This window comes from Strix uralensis, chromosome 14 (assembly GCF_047716275.1).
Source record: "Strix uralensis isolate ZFMK-TIS-50842 chromosome 14, bStrUra1, whole genome shotgun sequence".
NCBI lineage: Eukaryota > Metazoa > Chordata > Aves > Strigiformes > Strigidae > Strix > Strix uralensis.
Window position 1 is genome coordinate 21,149,655 of NC_133985.1, and position 13,252 is coordinate 21,162,906.

Consider the following 13,252-nt stretch of genomic DNA (forward strand, 5'->3'; position numbering starts at 1 on the left):
AAACCGAAGGATTGTCACAAAATCTGTGCAGCTTTTATAGTTGATGTGAAGTTTGAAGGCATTAGCAGGAGATCCTGAGCTGGGCTCATCTGAGTACCAGCTTTCACTTCTAGTGAACACTCAAAACTTGTATTTTGCATAAGATGAAACACAACTATATGATATATTAGGGGATCTGACCTTGTTACTTGTGTACCTGGCTGTATGCCAGATTTTGTCCTACACTTGGAGGCTATTTTAGATGTCCAAGAAGTACTGAGGTTGCAGAGTACTGCTTCAAACCTCCAGGAAGGCTTTGGTAAACAGGTTATAAACTCTCTGTACCAGAATAATCTCATTGTACCAGAGTACTGGGTGGCATTTTAGCATTGTCATTGGGCTTTGCTTATCACCAGTTTGTTGTTGTTGGGGTGGTTTTTTGTTTGGTTTTTTTTTTGTTGTTGTTGTTTGTTTGGTTGGTTGGTTGGTTTTTACCCCACTGCCAGGTTGCCAATTTTACAGTGGTTTAGATCACATGCCATTTTTGGTGTTCTCCAGGAATATCCCCCCCCCTTCCCAAACCCACTGCCATATAGCCCTTCCTGTACCTGAGCACATGTGGGAAGTTTACTGGAGAATGGAGTGATAAATTTGGAGACATCTTCAGCCCATTGATTGATGCTTGGTTCACATTTTGGTTATACAGACAAGTTTTATTATCAAAGTTGTGCTTTTTAATCCTTTGTTACAAAGACCAAGAAACCATGAGCTGTAGTTAAAACTGAAGTTGACTGACCATGAGGGAAGGAGAGGGCTCTTGAAGCCATCAGTTTTCTTTAAAACAGCAAAGTTAGTCAGAGTCATCATCTGGATTTTATTGGATTTATTTATTTCACTTCATTAATTTTTAAAGTTTGGTTGCAAAGAAATATAGATCCTCTTTGGAATTGCATAAGTATTGGGATGAATATTTAACACATGATTCCCAGAGAGATGGGCTTTTGAAACACAATGTTGTAGCTATTACAAATTAATGAATGTTCTCTTAAATATTTCTGTTTTATATCTTTGCTTCCTTAAAGCCTTGCCAGTATAGGGGAAAAGAAAGCTTAATAAAAATAAGCAAATTGCTTTTCAGTTTGCCAGAAGTCATTGATTCCTGATTTTTTTGAATGGCTGTTCCAGCAGTGCTGGGAAACCAGTGCATGGATCTCATGGGCTTCTGAATCAGGTCCTATGGTCTGAATTGAATCTTGTGTGAGTTGTCGTAGTCCTGCTGGACTCACCAGAGCTTTATGGATTCCCACTAGTTGATGATGTAGTGTTTTTCCCCAAAACGGGTGCTTAGTTTTTTATAAACTGAGGCATTTGATGTGTAAGAGGAGCATCTTCACTGCAGGCTTAACCCGAGTTCTGGGGTTTGGTCCAAACCCCACCTGCCCTCTGGGCAGGCAGGGACACGGTCCCCAAAGCCATGGGGACAAGTGGTGAAATGTGAAGGCTACGGGTGACAACCTCCAGCCGAACGATGGGTAATAACATCTAACCTGACTGTGGCTGTTGGTTTCAGGGTGTATAAGCTGGGTCCTGTATCAAAGCATCTTGCAGCAGCAACGGCTATTGCTGGTTGCTGGCAAGGAGCCTGGGGCTAGGTCACAGCAGCAGCGTGGTAATAAAAGATGGGGAGAGGCAAGAAAAGAAAGAGGAGGACATGCGTGTGTTTGACTTGTAATCTGGCAGGTATCAGCTTTCTCCAGTTTGGAAAATGTTTGACTCTTCCCATCTAGAATTGATTGGAGAATGATCCTGACTTCGCTGAATATTCACCCGATAGCAGCAAGAAGGGGAGAATGGACAACAGAAAGCAGGACTGCTCAGGGAGTTCCATAGGTGACCGAAGGTCCCATACAGGACCCTGGCTATTGCACCAATAATAAACCCACATTTCTCAAATTTTAGCTTGCTGCTTTAGTCCTGCTTAAGATCTTCCATGTAGCAATCATCTCAGTAGTTCAGAAATTACTTTTATGCTAAAAAAAAAATAATAATCTTGCTAAATGCCACAGAAATATTTGAATCAAAGATAATTATTTCACTTTTACATGTTTCATTGTGCTTCAGGGCAGGTCAAAGCCAGGTCCAGAAGCCCACAGCTGCTGTACCACGCACCAGCAGCGCTGGATGCATCGTGATCAGCTGTACCACATGGAAAGTGTATAAAAGTTTTATTGCTGAAGAAGTAAGAGAGAGAAATATAGAGTTCAGTACACTCAAACTACGAATTTTAAAAGTTTCCATTGTTTACTTATCTAATTAAGAATCTATCTCCATATAGGCACACGAACGGCAGGTACAAATATATCTAGATGTCTATCTTTGTTCCACTGTACGTTTGCCTGCAGGTCTCTATAGATAGAAACATAAAACGGCGTGTATATCCTGCTGGCTTTTGAAACTTACAGAAAATTACCAACAGTTTCTTTTCTCTAGTTTGCTCAAATGCTTGTGGTTAGATATTCTGAAAGTATAGAATTAAAAAAAAAAAAAAAGAAATAAAGACAAAAAGATTTAGACACTTTGAAAATGAGTTTCTTTGTTAAAAATGCTATTTTTTTAATAAGCCAACACACTATTTTAATTCTCAGCCTCTGTGTACTTATTTAATAACATAAAATTGGGTAATATTGCTGATAAATAGTAATTCAGAGCTGGAGTCATGTACAGTGTGTGGTCCCTGATGGCTGGAATTGAAGAGTGATACGGTGGGATTTACAGAGCAGGGCTGGATCATGTATTTGTTACCAGGAAAGTCTGGATATAATAAATGAAACTTTTACTCAGAGCACACAGAGCCCTATTCCATTTTATTAACTTTCTCAAAATCCATCCTAAAAGGAGAAGTCGAAAAGAAAAACATTTAAATAAGATTAAGAGGACTACTCCTTGTAATTATTTTATTCAAATAAGAATCAAAACATTTTGTAACAGCACTTAAACATGAAGAGTTAAATAAAAAGGGAAAATTCCTTAATGAAATTGTATTGAATGAGCATAATGAACTGAAATCATATTTAATAATTGAATGAATCTCACTTTCTTATCTCTTGGTTAAATTTGATTATCTTCCTGATTGTCCATTAATATTAAAAATCTACAGAGCATGAGCACACCTGGCCCTATTTTTTGCTAAAACAAGACTGAATCAATGGGGACAGCACTTTGAACGTAATGTCACATCAGTACTTGAAGACTCAAAGGAACAAAGGTCTGTAATGTGTTATTTTAAGCAGTTTTGCTTCGAAACTTATTAAAAAATTGGCCATAGTTTAGTATTCAGTTAAAACAAACCCTTCACTCATAAATTTATGATGCTGTAGTGCTGTGTATGAGCAAACAGTGTTCCCATTTTAAAAAAAAATTTTCACTGTTGTTTCATGTAACACTGAATTATTTTGGTATTACTTCTAGTTATGAATCTACTGGGTTCTCTTATTCTTCATACTGTTAGGTTTTATCTTATGCACTTTTAAATTATGTAAGTCCATTTCTAATGACATTGGTATGAGTTACTACAAAGAAGTTAATGGCTTAATCCTGATATCCTCAAATAAATGATTGGGCAATGATTTCAGTGACAGAAAGATTCCTCCAGCTTTCTCTTGTGATTTATAGCCCTGATTCAGGAAAGCTCTTAAGCACAGGTATTAAGTTAACCACCCTCTTAGGTCCTGGTGGTTTCAGGGGAATTTCAGTATCAGACCACTGGGAACATATTGTTTATATTGCATTAGTGGCAGCTGCACCAGAACAAACAGTTAAAATCCAGCTGGCAAAATCCTTCCTGTATCACGGGGAAATAAAACCTTCATTAAATTTACAAAAATTAATATAGAAAAATCATGAATTTATCTGAAAGACTTCTAGCTCAGAAATGAAGACAAACATAATTCCCACTATTTTAAGGGGATAATTATTTGCTGAGTTTCTGTTCCTCCAGCTGTGTGCTCTGAGGGGTTAAGCCAGGCATCAGGTGTCTAAGGGACTTGCAGCTTTTTTTCTGCTTCATACTTAATAGTTACTACAAGTAGCTCAAGGAGGGCTTTTGCACGCTAAGTGAATTTATGACTAGCCCAGATCTGTAATTTGAATTCTTACATAGCTGCAACTGCCTAGCCCTGTTGTAGGGAATTGCTCTTTTCCTCAGCTGGATGGTTTTAATTTTCAATTTACTTCCATGTGTATTACAGCATGCAAGCACAAAACTTGCTTTCTGTGAGCATTCGCTGCAGTAGAAGAGGCTCACACGTGTCAGTTGGAAAGATAAAAAAGAAAAATCCATGAGAATAGGCAGAATCAAACAGTCACAGATCTGTACAGTGTTGTCTCTGAGTCTCTGTAGCTGTGACCCGTTCCTGTGCTTGGGTCTGCAGCCTATAAGGAGGTGAAACACTTAGCTCTGAGGTGCCACGGGTTTTTGAGAGGAGCTCACTGGCACTATCAGCTGTGGGTTTGAGGGCAGTTGAGTGCAGGTGGCTCTAAAATCGATGGTTTTGAAGGTCTGACCCTGTGTGGTGCTGAGCACTGTCCCCCATCAGCTGGGGACCCCCATCATTGTGCAGGGCAGGAGCAGTTCAGATCTCCTGGCAGTGTCTTGGTGTGGTGGTTTTGTGTTAAAGGATCGAGGTGTTGATGTTCTCCAGGGAACACAGGAACTCCTGGAGGACCGTGTCCCCCTCACCGTGTGCATATGCAGAACTGCCTCTGGTTTCAACGGAAGCTCTTTGTGTGGACTCAGTTTGGGCTATGAGAGAGCTGATGGTGTGAATTTGGGATCCCCAGTTTTGAGGAGAGTTTTGCCTCAATGAATGAGTCAAAGCAGCTCTAAGTGATTTCACTTATTAAATTGTAACACGGAGCTATGAACTAGCTGTATCCCTTGATGTAACTTGGATTTAGCAGAGATCTGGGAGGCCTTTTCTTAGAAGAGTTTTTGAAAAAGATGGTTTCCATTAGAGTGTAAGGAAAATTGAGGCTTAGTTTTGTGTATACAAAGGCACCATAATGCAACATTAGGGGTGGTTGAAAGGAGAAGACATTGCAAGCGTGTGAGAGCAGAGGGGGATGCTGGAGCTGGAGATCTGCTTGTGGCAAGGAAGGGACTGAGCAGGGCCCTTTGAGCTCCTCTCCTCACACCTGGAGACCTGGGCTGGAGGCTGAGCTACTGCTCCACGGATGGCTGAGCTCCTTGCAAGGTGTGTGGTCAACTGGTTAGACTTTATCCAAAGGCAGGAGTAAGGAGAAGTTTGTAGGGCTTGATCTTTGAGGTGGGAGGAAGCAGCGTGCCGTTGGCGGCAGGCCGCGTTGTGAGGGAAACAGGCTTTCAGCTGCAATTTTGATTGATTTCTTTGGCAGAGCCCTTTGGGAAGTCTCTCCCAAACAGCACAATTCTTGCCAGCACCTCTTAGACCCAGGCTGATTGTTGGGTCCAGTCCTGTCCTCTCAGCTTGCTGAGGGGTCTGCCTGCAGCATTCCCACTCAAATCTATCTGCTTTCCTTCCTGCTGCAAATCAGCCTGTACCACTCATACAGAGTCCCTCCTGGCTCTCCTTGCTGCAGATTTCTCTGCTGGGCTTTGCAGCTCAGAAGAGCGGGGAAGCGGGCGCGCCGGCATCGTCCCCGTGCTCCCGGCGGTGTCACCCACAGGGGAGAGCACAGCATGCGGCCGAGGCAAAGCCAGGATGTCTGAAGCCATTTTCTCCAGCATCTAGTTTCCTTTGTAATTGTTTGGGTAGTTCTGTTAGTGAAAATCATAATGAAGGAAAGTTTTAATTTGAACAGTCAGACATGCACACGAAAAAAAAGAAAGAATTATCTGGAAAAAAAATCCCCCAAACTCCTTTCGCCTGCCACGCAGTGAGAAATGGAAATAAAGGTGGCCACTGCCTGTACTCGACAACGCTGTGACATGTGATATTTTCGGAGGTATCTTGGGAGCATCTACCACATTTTACAGCATGTGAGGCATATCATCTGGAGCCGTTTTGATCTCCTGTAACCTATTCACAAATGCATATATTTCATAACAGGCCCTGCGCCCCGATAAGGATCTTTGAGTTTCTTCTGCGCGGTATCTGCAAACAATTCAAAGCTGTTCCGCACAAACAAATGTGAGAACCCCCTGACCACAGACTGCCTTTAGAGCAGACCAAGATTTGATGTTACTCATATCTTCCAGTACCTGTCAGAGTTCAAACAGGAAACCTGGTTTTTCCTCTCATGTCAACAACTTCTTTTTTCTCTTCTTTTTTTTTTTTTTTTTTTTTCTGAACAGGCGTTCGGCAGCAGGCTCGCACTCGAGCGGTGGAAGTCCTGTAGTTCTTCAGGACAAACAAGTACTTGCTCTGGTACGTCATTGCTGACATTAACAAGAGCTGAATATGTGGTTTTCAGTGATCCTGTGGGTGCTTCTATAGAAACGGACATATTGGCTTTGAACAATCACACAAAAAAGGGATTCATTCATACAGGATATAGGTAACGCGCAGCTAAGGGCTTGCCGCAAATAGTGCTTTGCTTGGGAAAGGTCAGAAAAAAAACGGGTACTCTTTCTCCTGGTACCGCTATATTTTGTGCTTACATAGTAACACTTTTTATCGCTTCAGTCTCTTTGTCATTTATATGATATCCTGCTTGCCAGTGCCCCAGCTATGTTGCATGAAAAGTTTAAACAGAATAAATACTCGTATTTACTGATGAGGAAGTTTCATCAGAGCATCTCAACTATTAATCAATTAACATGCCCCCCAAACAGCATGAAGAAAGCCTCATGTCCAGGGCAGAGATTTGACTGTAGCCACTCGTGTATGTTTTGGCACTGCTGAGAATAGAAATGAGGAATTATAGCTGACGTAAATCCTCCTTAAGCAGTACTCATTACTTATCTTTCACAATGCTGATCAATAAATGTAGTCAAACTTGAAACTATCAGCACTTTCCAGTCAAGGGTTGGAAATGCTTTAGTAACATTTAACTTCACCTCCCCATGTATGTGGGAAGTGGAAGTTTATAACAGAGAATAATTCTCGATGTGGACTAATGTTTGTGACAGAAAACACTGACTCCATCAAGGAACAGGCTAGTTCTGAGGATCATTTTCCCTGTTTGATTTATGTTTGACAGACGTAAAAACCATCTCAAATACAGCTGCGTTAAGAAAAGAACACACAGGCATTTCCATGACTTTCATCTTGCTTTGTATTTATGTCATTATAAAACATGCTTTTGTGGCATGCATAATCAAGGGGCAGAACATCTGGGAAAGTCTTCTTATAGCAATATGTCCATAAAGTTAAATATGATAGTTGTCTTTTTTTTTTTTTTTGAAAAACAACAAACAGCTGGATAATATTATGACTAGTAATAATACTCACTGTGAGTGATACACACTGAAATGATGGTTATAAACTCACAAGATGCAGAGAGAGGTCGTGGAGTTTCTCGGTCGTGAGCTGGGGCAAGACAAGTGTGTGATGGGGGTACCTCTGAGCCTTTTGAGTCACCCCCGAAATCATACAGGCCCTTCTGGTAATGTGCTTTGTTTGCTCTTGATTTCTACATTCCCAGTAGGGTTTCTGCCCAAATGATTGAGTTATTTTTTATTCCAGTAGCTGTTTCAGGAGCCAAGTACTTTATTTAAAATCTGACATATAAAGGCTTCCGGAAAATGGCACTGTTGGTGCTGGTGCTCAGCGTGTTCCCATGGCTCAGCTGCAGACCTGAAAGACCTTCACCTTTCAACCCCTCAACCCATCTCTGTCTTAAATGCTTGTAGACTGGTGGCAAGAAAGGAATTATTTGCAATTAGTAAAATAAATCTTTCCTTTCCAATTTTCTTTCTAACTCTTCCACGAAAGTTCAGTGGGAAAAAAAATCCAGATATGGGCTACTTATAAGCCTGATTCAGAAAAGAAACATGTACATAGGGTACATGGCTAAAGTCAAATACATGCTGTAGCATCCTGCTGAATAAATAAGTACCTGTGGTCCAAATCAGCAGCTCGTACCAAAAATGAGTATTAAAGCATTTACAAGCTCTTAATTATTTGCCTCCTGCTTTACAAAATATCTGTCCCCTCGGTTGACGCCCCACGTTATCCATAGGGACTTCACCTACTGACTGCGATTCCACGGGGACTGAGCCTGACTCTGAGGGTGCTGGTACACGAACATGGGCTCTGCAGAGGTGGCTGGCTGGGCTTCCCTCGCTGCAGGGTGACAGGAGATGGGCCAACCTTGGGACCCAGCTGGCGTCATCCGGGTGCTGATGACATGGATCAGCTCTTGGTGCTCCCATTTCCCAAAGGCAGCTCAATGCTCCATGCGCACCACCAAGTTCAGAGGTATCTTCATGAAAGTGCTGCTGATCCCCGCTTAGTCAGGGGGGTGATGAGCTGCAATTAGGTAAATATAAGTAATTAGAGTCAACTACTGTTTTAGGGCAAACTGAACTTTACCCAGTAATTGCAGGTATTACTGTTACCGGTATGCATACAGTGGTATGTATTTTTATGGTTGTGAAATCTTACCAGTAATTCAATGAGAATATTCCCACTAGCCTGTGTGTTTGGGAGAAAACAGATAATTTTGTTGCTTTTTCATGGGTTCTGTTACAAATATGAGAACCGATCGCTCCATAATATTTAGAAAACAAATGGGTTCACCCAGCTGGATAGTAGCACTTGCGTTAGGAGCATATGCTCGTGTAACCCAGCACCCACAGCAGTTGTGATGAACGTAGGTATTTGGATTTATGGGGGGTTTTAAACTGATTGAACAGGCCAACGGAGAACGTAACATCATGCCCCGAAGAGCGGTGCAGTTTCCTGACCCCTGTGATGTGCAGTGGGTGAGTGACCAAATTCAGCTCCCACCAGCACGGCCAAGCTCTGGGAATCCAGTTGTTATAAAACCTCACTGTTTGTAACTACACTTCCCGCTTTTACCAGGGTCATTGCATGTTTAAGTTGCCAGGGCCCAGCCTAACAGCCTGCCTGGCTGGTGGTCTTACTGGTGAGTCCTGGGAGGTCTGGCACTGGTGGTCACCTCGACTATGCTTCCCGTTAGCACAGCCAGAGCCACGGCGGGGGTGTTTGTCAGAGAAGGAGCTAACCTGGTGCCACAGGCTTTATATTGGCTGTTAAATGGCAATTCTTTTGGTTTCTAGGCTGGATTTTATCTGTTTGAAATGAAAACTCTATGCCAATATCCTTTTGTTTAGCTACCTGTAGTATTTTACAGTACAGAAGGCAGAGAGACCAGCTGCTTGAATTAACTCAAATGTTTTCCAGATTCTGCTCACAATCGAGGGTTGAGAGCCTTTGCTTGGTTTCTCAGACTCCACAGGGTAACAAAAGGTGATTTGCTGGGGACCCCTAAGCCCTTGAGGAAGCTCGGAGAGGGACGCAGGCTGGTGCACACGTGGCAGCCCTCAGGAGGGAGTGCTGTTAAGCTCCTCCGTGGCTTCCACCTACGGTGATACCGGCGCTATCTGCTCCCTCACGTGCTCATGCTCAGGTTTTTCATTTTGCCAGGGTGGCAGACCCTGGGTTTTGCGGCAGCGTGGGGTACCTGCCCTGGTAACTGCCTGCTTTCCATGGACTCAACAGGGCAGAGACACGGGAGGAATCACAGCCTGCCCTGCGCTGGGTTGGCTGCTCTGGGATGTGCTTTTGGGAGGCTGCAGAGCTGCTGCATGTCTTCAAGGCCATAACCTCGGTCGAAGATGTCTGGATGGCATGTGGTGGGGAAGAACATGGCCCTGCCTTCCTTTTCTGCTCCCACATGTTCATCTGTGCAGCTCCAGCCACACCTGGACAGGCTGTCTGCAACATGCAAGGATTTCACTGGAAAAAAAATGAGGATCCCTTGTTGCTGTGCTGAATCTTATTTTGGCTAATATCAACCACAGCAGTCACACGCCGCAAGATCATCACTCAGGCCACTGGCGATCTGCTGAAAAACAAAGGGTTCCTTAATAGTCAAGATAGGAAGATAAGACACTGCCGTGCTATTTAAAGCAGAGTATTTATGCCTGAATAAAGTTACTTCAATTTTGGAGCAGGGTGTTTGCCTGGAAAGCTGGTATTTACATTCCACCCCAGGGACTGAAGCGCCCTTGCACGCTTTCATGTATCTCCTTTCTTCAAAGTCATATGCCTTACCTACAGCTTCATTCCTGCCTGCAATTACAACGTACAGCTCCCATCAATCGTTTTGTAGCTTTTTTTTTGATAAACAGTGGTGGCATGCACAGAGGCATATACAAGCTAAGTCTGTACCTCATTACCCCACTCAAATAAAATGCTGTGCGCTTCGGGACAGCCCTGTGAGTTAGGAAAATGGTGTGTTTTACAGATGGGGAGTTGAGACAAAAGAGGGGGTGAGCACCTTGCCCAGGATCCCACGGGATGTTGGCAGCAAGGACTTGTATTTCTGTCTAGTGCCCTAACCACTGAACCGTCCTGTCTCCTGCTTTCGGGCGAGAGAGTCTGAAAATGCCATTGATTAGAAAGTGCTGGTGAAGAAAGGTAGGACTGACTAGACTGTACTGGGAGACATGCAAAATTAAACAGAAGACAATAAACAGCATGATGTAAATTAGCTTTGTAAAACTTCTTCTGCTTTAATAATCTAAGATGCTATTTAGAGCACATGGGCAAGGAGACGTCTATTTTTTTAAAAAAAACGAGATATGATTTTAACCAGATAAAATCCCTTTAATTAGTCTGAAATTTTTGCTTATGTTTTATAACAACATATTTCCATGTGCGTGCCAGAGAGTCGGGGAAACATGGAAATCATTGACAGTTTGCAGCATTCGCTGCTGGGATACAGCAGAATATTTCAGTGAAACCTAGATAAATTCTCTGCTTGTAGAAAACATTTGTTTGGTGGTCCCTTTCCTTTGCTTTGTCATCTTTCACTGCACATCTGGTTTGGGATGGAATAAATGAGCCCACGCTTGAGAATCACGTTGTTTATATGATGCAATATTTAAATAATTTTTGTTTCATAAGTCTGGAAAAGTAATTGTCATCTTGGTGGCACGGGTTACAATAACGAAGGCCTCTTGTTGTCGTGGCTGAGCTTGGGCCACTATGGAAAGTAGTTTTCTCCAAAATAGAGGTGTGTTTGCACCCAGGTGAGCTGATGTGGGGACAAGGCTTCTCCTGTGGCTGTTCAGCACCAAGGTGGGTATTTTGGGATCTACCACGATGCAGGTGATGGGGATTATTAGTTGGAATAAAAATTGCAAACCCTCTTTGTTCATGCACGTCCCTGGTCGATGCACACAAAGGGGTGATGGGGAGACGCTGGCCCTCCCCCCTGCCAAAGGTGTGGGGCAAGGGAGCAGCTCGGCCCATGCTGTGGAGCCGGGTTCAGGGTGAGCGCGTACTGGGGAAGGGAACGATCTTGCATATTTTCCATTTAACTAACCACAGGCAGTTTGTTTTTAAGCACTTCGGTTATTGTGCTGCGGTAGGATTAGGCTGTACCTCCCATCACCGCTTCTCCGTCTGACACCCCAACGTGCCATGGGGCTCCAGGGCTGAGAGCTCGGCCCAGGCCAGGGAACCATCTTGTGCCCAGCTTGGTGTGGGGCCGGGTTGAGGAGCTGCAGATGCTGAGAGCACTTACTTGCTCTTCCTGAAACCCTGCCTTTAATCTTGAAAGACTGAAGGTATTTTCCCCAAATCTCTGGTTGCCTCCATGAGGCGTCTGCTTGGCCCCAAGTTTGGCAGCTACTCCTGGGGACACCAGCTCCTTTCCACCCCAGCTTCTCCAAGAAGGGTGATACACCCTTGACCCCGAGCACTAATATCCCAAATGGAAACTGGCATGACATTTTCCCATCAGGTTTTAAAGGTTTAAAATCTTTACAGGTTCAAACCCATCGGATTTTAAAGCTGCTGCGAGGTTTGCGGTGACAGTTGGCAAGCTCAGGTGTCACCTCCAGCCATCAGACTCTTTGTGGAGGTCTGCGAGCTGCAGAAGCAGCGCAGTGAGAACGGGGGGCAATTCGGAGAACCCTGCCCAGGAAACCATGGTTTGGGATGCGCAGCTCTCACCCTGCCTCCCGGCTCCCAGCCCGACGGCCCCGCGGCGTGCCTCGGGCTGGCACCACACGAGGAGCACAAAAGAAATATTATAGCAGAGAAACCCCCCGCTCCCCACGCCGAGGCCCCGTGATGGGAACACAAAGAAATTTTCTTTTCTTTCCAAATTTCTTTGCTGCCCTTGTTTCCAAGGTGAGAGCGGGTGGTTGTGTATGTGAGTGGACTTTTGGCCCCCAGTTTTCCCAAAAATGCTTGTACAGCTGGGAAAAAGCCAGAGCACCACTTTGAGAAGGGATATTTTTTATTCGCACATTCTAACACGGCATTTTTTCCATAACCGTGCCGTCCACAGCTGGGTTCGTGGTTCCACCAGAGGAAGTGTTGGCAGCTGAGGACACCCTCCACCCTCGGAGACCACCCCATGTCAGATGTCCCCTCAGTGGCTGCTCCCTCGGGAGAGCTCTGGGCCTCCCGGTTAAACACCAGGGACGGCATCCCAGTGCTAAACTGGCATTGGCAGCTTCTACTCTCAGGGCTTATATGGTCTTGGAAGAGGTGAAACCTTGATTTTCCAGTCACTTACAGGCCTGGGTAAGAGAAGAGCTGTGCAAATAAATGCAATGTATAATAAAAGTGAAAACTGTCAGAATTGGGTATTTCACACTCTCTGTAAAACCGAAACCTGATTTTTTTTTTTTTTGTTAAAATATTCACTGGCTTTTTTTTTTTCCATTTAGAAATGAGTTATTTTCGAACAAAGAGATGAGGCTTTGTTTAGAAATTAGTAAAATTTGTCCTATCTTTAAGCAAAGGGGATTTGCAATGGGAATATCTCGGTGACATACGTGTGCACGTTGCTGTGTGAGAACTCTGCTTGACAAAACAGAAAACCGAAGCTGGGAGATGGTGTTTGCAGCATCACCCGAAAAGGGACGGTGAAGATGCTCCACAGATACGCTCACCAGCTGTTTGCCAAGTCAGAGAAGAAATCCTTTTCCTTCTACACACTCCTAAATTGTGTGTTTGTAAATGGTTTGCACTGACATTGGGTGTGACAGTGGCTCACCCATGTTTGCTCTTGTGTGTGTGACTGCAGAGCCCTGCACAGTCTGATCGATGGAGCCGTCGCTTTGGGAGAGGAGAATGTTTCTGCTGGC